The sequence below is a fragment of the Triturus cristatus genome, chromosome 1_1, assembly GCF_964204655.1.
Source record: "Triturus cristatus chromosome 1_1, aTriCri1.1, whole genome shotgun sequence".
Taxonomy (NCBI): Eukaryota; Metazoa; Chordata; class Amphibia; order Caudata; family Salamandridae; genus Triturus; species Triturus cristatus.
This window is the reverse complement of record NC_140579.1, coordinates 386,097,767-386,112,692: the sequence shown is the minus strand read 5'-3', so window position 1 is coordinate 386,112,692 and position 14,926 is coordinate 386,097,767.

Here is a 14,926-nt window from a genome sequence, read left to right as displayed (position 1 = left end):
ATAGGCAGGGAGGGAGGACCCTTCACAAGAATGCAGATAGACTTCATTGAAATGCCCCCAGTCAACAGATTGAGGTATGTCCTGGTGATGGTCTGTTTGTTCTCCAGGTGGGTGGAGGCATATCCAACAAGAAGAAATGATGGGATAACAGTGGCCAAATTACTGTTAAGAGAGTTCATCCCAAGGTATGGGTTCCCAGTAACCATTGAATCAGACAGAGGAGGACATTTTTATAATGAAATCATGGGTCTAATTTGTGAAGCATTGAGTGTACAGCAGAAGTTGCATTGTGCCTACCGACCAGAGGCTTCTGGAGTAGTTGAGCAAATGAATGGTACCATCAAAAACAGAATTGGCAAAATGTGCTTAGCCACAGGAATGAAATGGCCCGATGTCTTGCCTCTAGTCTTGATGACCATTAGGTCTACTCCAGACAGAACAACAGGTTTGAGTCCACATGAAATTATCATGGGACGTGCTATGAGGCATGCATATGTACCAGTGAACAAACTGATGACTATAACTGATGACATGATTTTGGATTACTGCAAAGGCCTGGCTGACGCAGTTCATTCTGTGTTTCACCAGGTTGGAGAAGACGCCAACACACTTGAAAAGAAACCAGCCCATGATCTGAGCCCAGGGGACTGGGTAAGGATAAAAGTCCACAGAAGAAGGAATTGTCTGGTTCCAAGGTGGGGAAGGCCAAGACAAGTCATCTTGACCACAACGACTGCTGTAAAGTGTGCTGGTGTGAAAAATTGGATACATGCAAGTCACACACTGAGAGTTCCAAATCCAAGAGATGGTACTGGAAAAGAATACTTTGAAGAATCAGATTCCAGTGATGATGCAAACAGTGAGGCAGTAAGAAGGAAAAAGAATCCTGAAAGTAGGGAAAGTGAGTCAAGGGAAATTTTCATCCCACCAGAAGAGGTTCTGAAGAGAACAGTGCAAACTGCAGAAGCGAGTTCAGACTCAGAGGAATTGCCTGAGGTTCCAATTGACAGTGAGCAACACAAAAAGAAAGAAAGAAAAGAAAAGAACATTCCAACAGAAGAGACACCTGAATCACATGAGGAAATTGGACAAGTTCCACCTGAGATAAATATTGAAGAAAAAGGGACAGACAAAGACAGAGAGGGACAGATTGCGGAAAACCCCCGAGGAGGTGTAGGGAACATCAACAACAAGCTAGGTGAAGGGACAAGTAGACAGCAAGAAGATTGCGTGTCGGAGACCCGAGGAGGGACAGAAGTAGGGAAATCTCAATTGGTGGAAAAAGAGACTGTTGGAGAAAAGGAAGTTGTTGGAGAAAAGAAAGCTGTTGACGAACCAGAAGCAATTGAAACAGAGTCTGATGAAAGTGACAATGAGATACATGGAGGACGAGTTCTGAGAAAGAGAACTTGGCTTGGAGAAAGAAACAATAAAGAAGTGAAACAAAAGAGACATGCTAAAGGAGATCTTTGGCCAAATAAGATAAAGAGACTAAGGTACAGACTGACACGAGTTAACTCTTCGAAAGCTGAACAAGTGAACGAAGTGTCAAGTCAAAATCCAACTAAGGAAGAAGAAGAAACAAAGATACCTGAGAGAACTAAAAGAATAAGGAAACCAAAGCAGAGGTACAAGTCACCGGAATGGACGTATGTGGCACTGCCTGAACAAGGAGAAGAGGCGGACAGCCAAGGAAGTCCAGAGGAGGCTTTACTGAAGGAGGTTGCTGAAGAAGAAGCTGTGGGAATCCTGAGAGTTATCTTGTCCGACATTGGAGAAGAGACGGATGTTCAGGACCTGATACAGTTTGATGATGATGAAGAGACAGTAAAAAGTGATGAAAATCCAAATTGAGTAAATTCAAGGAAAAAACACTTGGAGAAGAAAAGAAAAAGAAAATACTAAAATTAGTAGATTGTAATAATCCGTTGGGTACTTGCTGCCCTTAAAAGTTCAGTAGAGGAGTAGAAGAGGCTAAGTCAAAAGACACGGTCAAATTAACAAAATGGCTAACACTGAGAATAAAAGTAGATGTACCTTTCTGAAAAGATGGTGCAAGATGTGCTGCTGCTGTACAGGTTTATTAATGCTGCTTTGGAGCGTGCTTGCTCTGTTGATTTCATTTAGAGTCACTATAGACACTTTAGAAGGTCATACTGAGAACAAAACTAATATAGGGAAAAGTCCACAGAAAATAGTACCGACTAGAACTAGCAATATACATATACATAAGGATAGGTCAATTAACGATTTTTCTAGCAATGTTTTTTCTAAATTGTTGTATGAGTACGTAAAGACAATGGAAGTAAGGGATTGCTACGTCTGCATGCAATTACCTGCATCTGTTTCGGAAGGAGTAATTTATCATCATCTTCCGGCTACGTATGGAATTTCCTGTAGTGTGTTGATTAGTATATTTTATCAGTTAGGGAAATTAGATTACAATATGTCTAATATAGATAATATTCTTGGGCAGTTGCCTATGAATAAAGCACAGAATCCTGCAAAGGAAGCTAACACTTTAGGTGAGATTTTTTTAGAAACCAAAGAATTAGCCTTAGAATATGTTTTTAGAAATAATTTAACTTGCAGTTTGAAGGGAGAAGAGAAGAATTTTCTAGACATGGTTGAGAGAAGAAGATTGAACATGCACAAGAAAGCAGAAGGGCATAAAATGAGTGACACAATGTGGGATATTGAAAAAGAAAAGGAGTTGAAAAATGGAGCCAGTCCAACTATGGCTATAGATGCCCCACAGAAAGGAAAATTGTGCATTACCAGGAAGAGATCCCAATATGATTATTATTTCATAGGGACTAGTGAGTGCCATGATACATACTTTATTGCAACCGGATGGGGATTTAGAGGAGGAGAAGATCCAGTTTTTCCGGGAGTGTATTATATTTGTGGGAACAAGGCTTATTACCGTTTGCCAGACCATTGGTTTGGTACATGTTATGTTGGCCTGGACTTTCCAAAGATTTTTCACATGGATAGAGTAGATGATGCTGAACATTCTAACACATTAACACGTTATAGAAGAGAAACATGGACAGAAATTGTAGGAGATATTTTTTGAGCTTTAATTCCAGCAGTGGGAATTTCTTTAAAGGCATTTGGCATTCGGAAGCTGTCAACAGTGGTGGATCGCTTATCAACAAGCACCGCTGGAGGCTTTCTTTTGGTTAATACAGAAATGGTTGCTTTGCGTGCTATGGCGATGCAAAATCGACTAGCCCTTGACATTCTTTTGGCAAAAGAGGGTGGAGTCTGTGGAATGCTGAAAGTTCAACATTGTTGCACTTACATTCCTGACGAAAGTAAAGATCTAAAAGTCTATATCAAAAATATTACTGATTTGCATGAAGAATTAGTACCACTGGAAGCTGAAAGTATCTGGACTAAAATGGCTAATAAGATGATTGCTATTAAGAACTTTGTAGCTAAGATAGGTAGTACCATTTTTGGTAAGATATTATTTCCATTAACTTGTGTAATAGTTGCATTATTGATCCTTAGATTAGGATGTATGTGCTGTAGATATAGAAGAAATAAAAAGAAAATCACAAAAGAAAATGTTAAAAGGAGACAAAAGAAACCAGAAAGAGATCCACAAGAAATAGAATTAGAAGAGCTAAGAGAAAGCATGTATATAGAAACTAAAAAGGAAGATGAGATGGAAACTAGGGTTTAAAAACATGAACAAGCACAAGAAGATATTTCAAATTCTTCCAAAAGGGGAAACTAAATTGATTTTTGGGGTTTTGATTTTTGTGGTGATTAGTTATCACCAAAGGGGGGATTGATGGAGCAGGGTTTTTACTTTAAAACCGAATGCCTGTTTCATTTTCGCATGTTATAACTAAAAGTACTACTGATTAATTATTAAGTATTAAAAGTTTGTCAAAAGTTGTCTAATCAACCTTATTAACAAGAGAATTACACGTGGGAAGGCTATTGCATGGCTACAATAATAAGTGAACTAAGTTGGTGAGCAAACTGACAGAAATCGATGGTGCTTATGTGATGTTATTGTGTTTGCGCTTATAATTAATATGCATTAATGGCTTTTGATGTCGCAAATGGCTAGATAAATACACACACATAAGGGTATTAGCAGGGGAATAACACTGTATAATCATTTCCGTGCAGTAATTCTGTTTTATGTTTATTTTTGCTTAAGTTGTCCAATGTGGCCTACCCGAAAATGGCTACCATCTACAGCCTGCACTCGAGTAGATGGAAATTTACAAAAAGGCTTCGCTCTGCCTGTGACCTTGCACCTCCGATGAACTGAAAAGCCATAAGCATGATGACAAGTCCGGGACATCTGCCAAGAGCCCCTGGAAGACGGAGAAGTTGCAAAAGTTTAAATATTGACTACACAAACTTGTTATGATCCCATCATTTGAAACAAATGTATCCAGTAGAGACATCCGTAAATGTATCGAAATTAGTCATGAACATTCAATTTTCTATTCATTATTTGGGACAATCTATGCGTGAGAAAATCTCGCATAATATCGAAAAAGTACCAAGATGACATTATTTCCGCCATTCATCTGTTCTAAACAAAGAAATGTAACTTTATAGAATGTAAATTTAGTATAAATATGAGCAGACTAGAGAGGTCTAGTGCCACTTCTTCCCGAGCAGACGATTCGAGGTCCCTATGCTGACGAAGAGGACGGTGACTCTACATGACTGCAGGAAACTCTGTTTCTCCTACTGAGGACCGGTTCTGACTTAGGATCTGACATTTAGACAGAATAGGTAAATATGAGAGAAATGAATTTTGCATTTAATTGGCTTTTCCTACAATTTTAGATAAAATGAACAATCTGTTTGAATTTCTGTCTCGGGTGGTTATTTTTTGTCATGTTTATTGAATTTATTTGTATATTCTATGAAATGTTCTTGGCTAGATTTACAAGCAACTAAGCAGATGCCATTGACCTCAAAGTACAGGCAGATCGGATATGCTTTAGTGAAAGGTGTTTCTCCTTTACAGGGCACGGATAGAGTGATTTAGGGTAAATGTTGGTGTAATGGGCCCCACCAGCGTGTGATGTGTGTATGCGTGTGTGACTGTGAAATCATTCCGTCCGTGGAAGTAGAGGGGATTCAGAAGCTCTGATCTGTACCACTAGTGTCCACATGCTGTTAAAGGACCATGCCTCCTCCTTTTTCCCCTCTGTGTTTGTCACCTGGCTCTGTTGTAGGTAGCTGGTGACCAGATCATGTGGCAGACCCACTGTTTTGCATTGTGGCGGCTATCTCTCCACACCTCTTTAGAGACACCTAGACTCTAGGAAGGCAAGGTTCAATGCTGTCTGAGCTTGATTTTGATGGATGGACTTGGCTGGATTAAGGGAAAACGGGGTTTTAGACCAGTGCAAAAAATGTTGTTTGAGGAGGTCTTCATGGTGGAATAGCTAAGGCAGTTTGGGTTTAACGCTTGTTCCATATTTTTTGTCTCTGTGATGGAAACTGACTCAGACCTTCTTATCTGTCACAGGAATATCTCTTGTTCCCTGTCACAAATGTGGAAGTACACATCTTGGACGGTCTCTGGTTAGTGTCTTTGATAGCTCCTCACAGAAGGGAAAGAGACTTAGACAGTATATTTCTATTATGAGAATTATAAAATGTTGTTGCATCTAGGCTTGTTCACTGCTGTAGTCCTTAGTGAACAAAAGTGGCTCTGGGTAATGTTGTGTAGGAACATACGAGTTTTGGAACCTGTGTTTGTAGTCTATGGTGCACTGTAAGTGTGTTAGGAATCAGGATGCTTGTTGGGCTCTCTGCATGCTGAGTGTGGGATGTTCTATAAACGCATGATAGCCCTGCATAGAGACTTATGAAAGGATGCATTGTAAGGGACCCTCTTCCCCATTGAAATCTCAGGGATGCGTTCTACAAATTGTGAAGATGCGGATTATTTGAAACCCTTCAAATTAAGGTGAATTGAGAAGTAAATCAATTTATTAATGTGGCCCGTGTTTGGGTGTTTATATAGGGAAGTCTTGTCTATAAAACCCCAAAGTACTAATGGGAATCCGTTGTAGTCTTCCTCGAAAGTAGACTTTGAAATTCCAACTATATTTCCAGCTTCCGTGTTGACCTTGCCACAAAAGTGGGTTGCCCTTCACCGATATTCTAGTAGAATCTGCTTATTACTTGGATTTGCCGGGCGGTTCAAATCATCCCTGCTTTTCCATTTCATTGTTTCCTCTCGTTTACCCTTCTCAAGCTTGAGCAAAGGGTGAGTAGAATGGCTGACAATGGGGGACCTGCCTTAGTGCTAGGATGTAATGGAAGGGGATTCTTTTTATCACACATTAGACAACACCTTGCTCATCAACCCTCCTGGACCCTCCTTTGCTCTGATGCATCCAGGGAGGTCAGTATTTTTTGAGACCCAACATGACAATACATTTTAACTGCCGTCTCTCTAAACTCCTTTTCTTTAACTCTGGCACAGGGTGATGGGAATGCTGGCTTTCTTGAGCTTTGGTCCTTTTGCCCCTGAGCTCAGTTCTGGTGGTGGGGTTCTTCAAGCACTATTTCACTACTTGAGAACTTCCTCATCAAGGTCTTCAAGCAGGGTTGATCCCTGTGAGAAGTTGGCCTGGCATATGCAGTCTCCTAGTTATAGGGACACCTTGCACCAGTCCAATTCGACTCTTATTGATGATAGGTTTAAGACAACCTTTAAAGAAAGCTATCCTAGTGGTAGCTGTGGAGAGCAGCCTTCAGGCTAAGTCTTGAAGGAGTGTTAAGCTTATTGTTTTACCTCTTGAATAACCAAATGAAAGAGTAGCCCACACAGGTATATATATAAAATATATGTATTTATTCTAGACAGAATCCCACAGTCTCTTTATGAGGCTAGTGGCAAAGTTACAATTCAAACAAGCATTTATAAACACAATAAATAGCACAGGAATCACAGGGCCACAGGGGGGGACCAAACCATATATCAAAAAAGTGATATAAGAACCACGACAATTCTACAGACAATGCCTAGGGCATTTAGGATCGCTGGCCCCTTAAGAATCCACCCCAGGTTATGAGGAAGGGGACCCACGGGAGGCGCGTGCAGTGCAAATAGCTGCTTTCGGGATCTCTATTAAAGTCTATGGAGAATGTCGCGGTTGAAATTACACAGATTAAAGTCACTTCTAGCAGGAGTACAAAGTTAAAACTTTAGACTTAAGCTTTTGAGGAGCCCACTACCACGAGAGTACCGAGGTACCACTGTTACCTGCCCCAGGGAAGCCGGGTGCATAGGTCGTTTTCGATGTCGGGTCGCGGGCTGATTTTCTATAGGGAAATGTTCAAAAGTGCTGCTAGCCAAAAGCGTCGATGATGCCGTGAAGATCAAAGATGTGAAGATTGTAGAGAAGAACCTGAAAGCAGAGGGGACAGAGTCTGGGTCACGGCAAAGTGACCAGGAGGCTCAAAGCAAAGAGCCCTTCGATGTTGGGTGCTTCATGTGGGAAGTGGTGTAGCTTGGATCTGCAGCCACGGGCTCCGGTAGGCTTCAAGGAAGGCCAGCTTCTGGATGGCGACTGTCCCACATTGGATGAGGGTCGCTGCGGTGTTAGTGTCCGGATTGGATCCACTAAGCCTTGGCAACCGCAACTCACGCAAGATAAACAAATCTGCTACAGTACAGACCCACGAGGTCTGGGAGAGGTCTCCTTTGGGGAGACTGTAGAGCAGGCCTGGAGCAACCAGGGGAACTCTTGATTGTTGAAATAGACCTCCGCTAGGGCCCACAAGTCGAAAGACAAGGGACCACGGGAGGCGGCAATTTGGAGTGCGTAAAAGGGCACCCACGGGCTACCGGAGGGGGCTAGGGTGCTGGTCTTTGGCACAATTGCTGTAGAGTGGTTGGCTCGTAAACGGGCCAAAGCACAACTTCCCCACTGGTCAGGGTCGTGTGCTACGCAAGAGGTGGCTGGTGTCCTGGGGTATTGGGGATCTCGGCACCAACGCGGTCCACGGTGCCCAAACTCGTTGAGCACACTCACTGGCCTCTGGAATGCGCTGGAAACCCACCTCAAGGGTGCTGGAAGTCATCGAAGTCTGTAGGAGCAGCGAGGTTCCAACTGGTCACTTGCAGTGTTTCAGGTGCCTGCCAAGCAGGGGGATAACTCCTTTATCCCAAGGGAGATTTCTTCCGTCAGCTGGGCAGCAGCAAGTCGAAGGTCAAGACTGTAAAGTTCAAGATTAATCTGAGGCTCTGGGGCCACGTTATTCTCCTTTATTCCCAAGATTAGGGGAGTGTCCAGAGTAGTGTCCACCAATGAGTGGTGAGGCGGGAAAGGGTGGCCACACCCTCTCCCCTTTGTGTGTTTCCCGCCTGGGCGAGGGGCAGGATGCCCCTGAACCGGTTCCAAGCGGTGTATGCAGAATGAGGGCTCTTCACTCTGAAAGGACATTTGGTGCACCCACCCTGTTCCAATCCACATTATCCTGTCTGGGGAGATGCTAGCACCTCCCTGCCACAGGAGACCTATTGTCCAGCTGGCGAGGCTGGGGTTTTCCCCAGCAACAGCCAGCCAGAGTCGTGTGGGTGGCGGGTAGTAGCCATTTTGTACTACATGTGCACTTTTAATTTGGTGTCTCAATTCTGCCGCTTTTCCCATATCGCCCCTCTAGCAGGGGGGAATCGTACCCTCATGCCCATGGCTGGACTGGGGGTATGATTCCTACATGTTTGACACCAAACACGATATGGTTCTGTGTAGCCATTCTCAAGTTATCGCGTTATTGCGATAGACTTATAATGCGGTTAAGAGTATATGGTATGGCTACACTACAAACAACCCAGCAATGATTTTACGAAGGTTGCAGGGAGGTCCTACTCATGTAGGGGTCCCCCCTCACACATACCTCAGCACCCTGCCTTGTAGGATTAGCAAGGCCTGCCATAGGGGTGACCCATGAGAGTATATGTGTTGTAATGGGGTGGGATATAGGCTACCTATATCCCTGTAAGGGGTGCTGGCACCCCCTTACCCAGACTATAGTAGTGGTCTGGTGGTGTCAGTTTGTATGGCTGTCCCAGAGTGGCACAATAAGTGCTGCAGCCCTGGTAGGCCTACTGAGGGACCCATGCCCTGGGTACCTAGGGTACCGTCTACAAGGGACTGTCAGGGCACACTCAGCATCTAATTGGTTAGTACCTAGGGTACTCACATCATTTAACAGAGGAAGCAGATAGGCTGGGGTCCTGGATAGTAGGGCAACAGCCTGGCTAAAGTCATTAAAATAGTCAAAACATCAGCAAAAAGTTGGGGGCAACTATGCAGTCGATGCCACTCTCCTACATAACCCCCCCCCCAAACGCAGGGACATTAAACTAACCTTGACCAGTTGAGTCTTCATGTTCTAAGTGGAAATATCTGGAGAGGCCATCTGCATTGGCATGGTTGCTCCCAGGTCTATGTTCCACTGTATAGTCCATCCCCTGTAGGGAAATGGACCACCTGAGTAGTTTGGGGTTTTCACCCTTAATCTGTTTTAGCCATAGGAGGGGCTTATGGTCTGTTTGAACAATGAAGTAAGTGCCAAACAAGTATGGCCTCAGCGTCTTCAAGGCCCAGACCACAGCAAAGGCCTCCCTCTCTATAGCTGACCAACGTTTCTCTCTGGGGGTCAACCTTCTGCTAATAAAAGCTACTGGTTGATCCTGGCCCTCCTCATTCAGTCGTGATAACATAGAACCTACCCCCACCTCTGAAGCATCAGTTTGAACTATGAATTCTTTGGAGTAGTTGGGGCTTTGGAGCACTGGAGCAGAGCACATTGCCTGTTTTAGGTCATCAAAAGCTTTCTGACAGCTGACAGTCCACTGAACCTTTTTGGGCATCCTCTTAGAGGTGAGGTCATTCAAGGGGGTCACAATGGATCCATATCCCTTTACAAACCTCCTATAGTAACCAGTCAGGCCCAAGAAAGCTCGAACCTGAGTCTGGGTGGTTGGAGCAACCCAGTCCATGATGGTCTGGATTTTGCTCTGAAGTGGTTGAACCTGGCCTCCACCTACAAGGTGACCCAGGTACACAACCTGACTCTGCCCTATCTGGCACTTGGCAGCTTTGATAGTGAGCCCAGCCTTTTGCAGGGCTTCCAAAACTTTCCTCCGGTGGATCAGGTGATCTTCCCAGGTGGAGCTAAAGACAGCAATATCATCCAGATATGCTGCACTAAAGTCTTCCAGACCTGAGAGGACTTGGTTCACCAACCTTTGAAAAGTGGCAGGTGCATTTTTCAAACCAAAAGGCATCACAATAAATTGAAAATGCCCAGCAGGGGTAGAAAATGCAGTTTTGGCTTTTGCAGACTCAGCTAACTTTATCTGCCAGTAGCCAGCTGTCAGATCAAATGTGCTCAGATATTTGGCTGAGGCCAATCTATCTATGAGCTCATCTGCTCTGGGAATTGGGTGAGCATCAGTCTTAGGGACTGCATTGAGTCCCCTGTAGTCGACACAGAACCTCATCTCTCTCTTACCATCCTGGGTGTGAGGTTTTGGTACTAGGACTACTGGGCTAGCCCAAGGGCTATCTGAGGACTCAATCACTCCCAACTCCAACATCTTTTGGACTTCTGTCCTTATGCAGTCCCTGACATAGTCAGGTTGCCTGTAGATTTTATTCTTGACAGGCAGACTGTCCCCAGTGTCCACTTCATGAGTGCACCAGGTGGTCTGACTTGGAGTCAGAGAAAACATATGTCTGTAAGATTGAAGAACCTGTCTACAGTCTGCTTGCTGCTGGTCAGTGAGGCTGCCTGCCAAGGCTACTCCATCAACTGACCCATCGTCAGGGTTCTGAGAGAGCAGGTCTGGGAGGGGGTCATTCTCTTCCTCCTGTCCCTCATCTGTTGCCATGAGCAAGCCCATGTCAGCCCTGTCCACATATGCTTTCAACCTATTGACATGAAGTACCCTGTGGGGACTTCTGGGAGTGCCAAGGTCTACCAGGTAGGTAACCTCTCCCTTTTTCTCCAAAATGGTATGGGTCCACTCCACTTATCTTGGAGAGCTGCTGGGGCCACTGGCTCCAACACCCATACCTTCAGTCCTGGCTGGTACACCACCAGGACAGCCTTTTGGTCATGCCAGGCTTTCTGTAATTCCTGACTTGCCTCCAGGTTTTTAGTTGCCTTCTTCATGTACTCAGCCATCCTGGAGCGGAGACCAAGTACATAGTCCACTATGTCCTGTTTAGGGGGTTTGAGAGGTTGCTCCCATCCCTCCTTCATTAGACAGAGTGGCCCTCTAACAGGATGGCCAAACAAAAGTTCAAAGGAGCTATAACCAACCCCCTTTTGTGGCACCTCTCTGTATGCAAACAGAAGGCAGGGCAGAAGAACATCCCATTTCCGCCTAAGCTTTTCTGGGAGCCCTTTGATCATACCCTTTAAGGTCTTGTTGAATCTCTCAACAAGGCCATTGCATTGAGGATGGTAAGGGGTGGTGAACTTATAGTTAACCCCACACTCTTTCCACATTGCCTTGAGGTAACTACTCATAAAGTTTGTATCTCTATCAGACAATACCTCCTTAGGGAACCCTACTCTGGAAAACACTCCCAGGAGGGCTCTTGCCACCACAGGTGCTGAGATGGTCCGAAGTGGAATAGCTTCTGGGTATCTAGTGGCATGATCCACTACCACTAGAATGAACCTGTGCCCAGATGCTGTTGGTGGGTCCAGGCGACCAATAATGTCAATCCCCACCCGCTCAAAGGGCACCCGCACCACAGGCAATGGTATCAGGGGGGCCTTTGTGGATTTACCTGCCTTGCCACTGGCTTGGCAGGTAATGCAAGAGCTGCAAAAGCTCTTACAGTCTTCACTCATCTGGGGCCAGTGAAAGTGAGGGACAGTTCTGTCCCAAGTCTTGTTTTGGCCCAGGTGTCCTGCTAAGGGAATATCATGGGCCAGTGTGAGCAGGAAGCCCCTAAACCTTTGAGGTATGACCAACCTCCTGGCTGCACCAGGCTTCGGGTCTCGACCCACAGAGTAAAGGAGCCCTTCATCCCAATAAATCTTATGGGTCCCACTGGCATTCCCTGCAGCCTCAGCAGCAGCTTGCTGTCTGAGGGGTTCAAGAGTGGGGCAGCTCTGCTGCTCCAGGCTCAAGTCTGCCCTAGAAGGTCCCCCTGCCCCCAAGAACTCAACCTGATCAGGTTCCAGTTCATCTGAGGCAGTTCCTTCTTCAGGAGATAGATCCTCTTCTGCTAAAAGAGTCTCTACAGACTGATCCTGGGGGGAAGGCTCTGCCTTACCCCTGCTACTCCTCCTCTTGGAAGGTCCTTGGTCCATTTTTCCAGGATCCAAGGCCTGTTCAGTTTCTGTCAGCTTTGCTTTTGACCTGGTCAGGGCAAATACTTCTGCTGGTATACCCATCATTGCTGCATGGGTACTTAGCTCCACCTCAGCCCATGCTGAGGTCTCCAAATCATTCCCTAGTAAACATTCAACAGGTAGGTCTGCACTCACCACAACTTTCTTGAGGCCAGTTACCCCTCCCCAGGAGAAGTTCACAACTGCTAGAGCATGGTCAGTACTAACGTTGCTTGCATTGGTCACTTGGTAAATCTCCCCAAGTATGATCTGGTTAGGGTCCACAAGGTCCTTAGTCACCATGGTGACACTGGCCCCTGTATCCCTGTAAGCTAGTGACTCCCTTCCATTTATTTTTGGCTGTTGTCTGTATTTGCCCAGACCACTGGGGCTCACAAACAGGGACAGGTCCCCATCACAAACTAGAACAGCCTGAGTAGGAGTTCTGACTAGGCCAGAGTCCTCTCCAGATCCCAGGGTCAACCCTACTATACCCTTGTTCTGTGTACCACCACCTATAGCTGGACTAGGGGGAACAGGTGCCTTAGGGGCAGGTGTGGTACTATTGGAGTCTTTGGCCTTGTTACAATCTGAAGTCCAATGGGTTTTCTGTTTACAGAATTTACACCATGGTTTCCTTGGTTGTTTAGCTTTAGTAGCTTGGGTATTCTCAGATGCAGATTTTTGGGGGCCTGTTGAAGACTGCTGGTCTTTTCCCTTTTCCCCACCCTTCTCAGAGTTCTTGGCATCTTCCTTTTTAGTTGCACCGCCCAAGGGCTGGACCTTCTGCTTAATCCTGGTTCTGACCCATTTGTCTGCCTTCTTTCCCAATTCTTGGGGAGAGGTCAGATCTGAGTCCACCAGCTGCTGATGTAAGAGCTGGTTCTGACAATTATTAAGAATCTGCTCCCTCATTATGAGATTATACAATCCTTGGTAATCATTCACCTTACTGCCAGTTAACCAACCTTCCAATGCCTTGGTAGCACAATCAACAAAATCTACCCAGTCTTGATTCTGTGCTTTTTGGGTATCTCTGAACTTAAGTCTGTATTGATCAGTGGTTAAGCCAAACCCATCTATTAAAGCATCTCTCAAGATATAGTAATCATCAGCATCCTCTTCTCTTACAGAGAAGAGCTTGTCTCTACCTTTGTCTGCAAAGGAGAGCCACAGGATTGCTGCCCACTGCTCTACTGGGACTCTTTGTACTTTACAGGCCCTCTCAAGAGCAGAGATCCATTTGTGGATGTCATCCCCTGTATGATAGGGGGGCACAATCGTGTGGAGGTTCCTATTGTCAGGGATTTTCTCTCTAACTCTAGGGGTGTCATTACTGCCACCAGGGGTCTCTAGACCCCACTTTCTGAAGCTCCAGGGACTCCCTGTCTAATGCTAACTGTTCTCTCCTGAGCTGTAGCTTTGCCTGCTCAAACTGGATCAGTCTGCATTTCCTCTCTTAGGAGGATTCTCTCCTCTGAGGAGAGGCAGAGGTCCTTTTGGATCTCCTAGAATGGTTGGACCCCACTGAGGGGGATCTGTTCCTTCTACTTGGATCCACCACTCTCCCTTTAGGGATGGAGAGAGTGCCTCCTGGGCCATCACCTCCATGTTGTGAGTGGTCTGGTTCTTCCAGGTCAGGATCTTCATCCTCTTCCTGGTCCTCATCAGAGTCCTCTCTTGGAGGGTCCTCTTCTGATGGATGCCCACCCAACCTGTCTACCCCATCAGACCCTAAAGTCTGCTTAAACTCTGCTATGAGCAGGATTTCCCTGAGACGTTGAGTATTGGCACCTTTGTTTGTCTTAAGTTTCCTAGAGGTGCACATCTCCCTAAGATCAGCAAAGGAGAGATGATCATATTTGTCGACTGGAACCCTTTGGGGTCCTTCCAGAGCCTTATGGGCACCTGAACCTAAAGACATTTCTAGTGTAGTGATAGTGGTGTATCTACCTACTCTAGGTGTGGCCTACTGAACCCTTTCTTGAGTTGTAGTCAAGGTGTGCTAAACCCTCTACACACAACTCCTAAGTTCAGTAGAACTTATTGTATTCTAAGCTTGAATTTATATGTACCTTTGGTACCAAGTGGCTTTCACTTTAGAAATTCAATTTGTTATCTGGTAAAACAATGGCAAGCTTGAATCCAACCACTGCACACCAATGTGAGAAGTTGGCCTGGCATATGCTGTCTCCTAGTTATAGGGACACCTTGCACCAGTCCAATTCGACTCCTATTGATGATAGGTTTAAGACAACCTTTAAAGAAAGCTATCCTAGTGGTAGCTGTGGAGAGCAGCCTTCAGGCTAAGTCTTGAAGGAGTGTTAAGCTTATTGTTTTACCATAATAACCTCTTGAATAACCAAATGAAAGAGTAGCCCACACAGGTATATATATAAAATATATGTATTTATTCTAGACAGAATCCCACAGTCTCTTTATGAGGCTAGTGGCAAAGTTACAATTCAAACAAGCATTTATAAACACAATAAATAGCACAGGAATCACAGGGCCCCAGGGGGGGACCAAACCATATATCAAAAAAGTGGTATAAGAACCA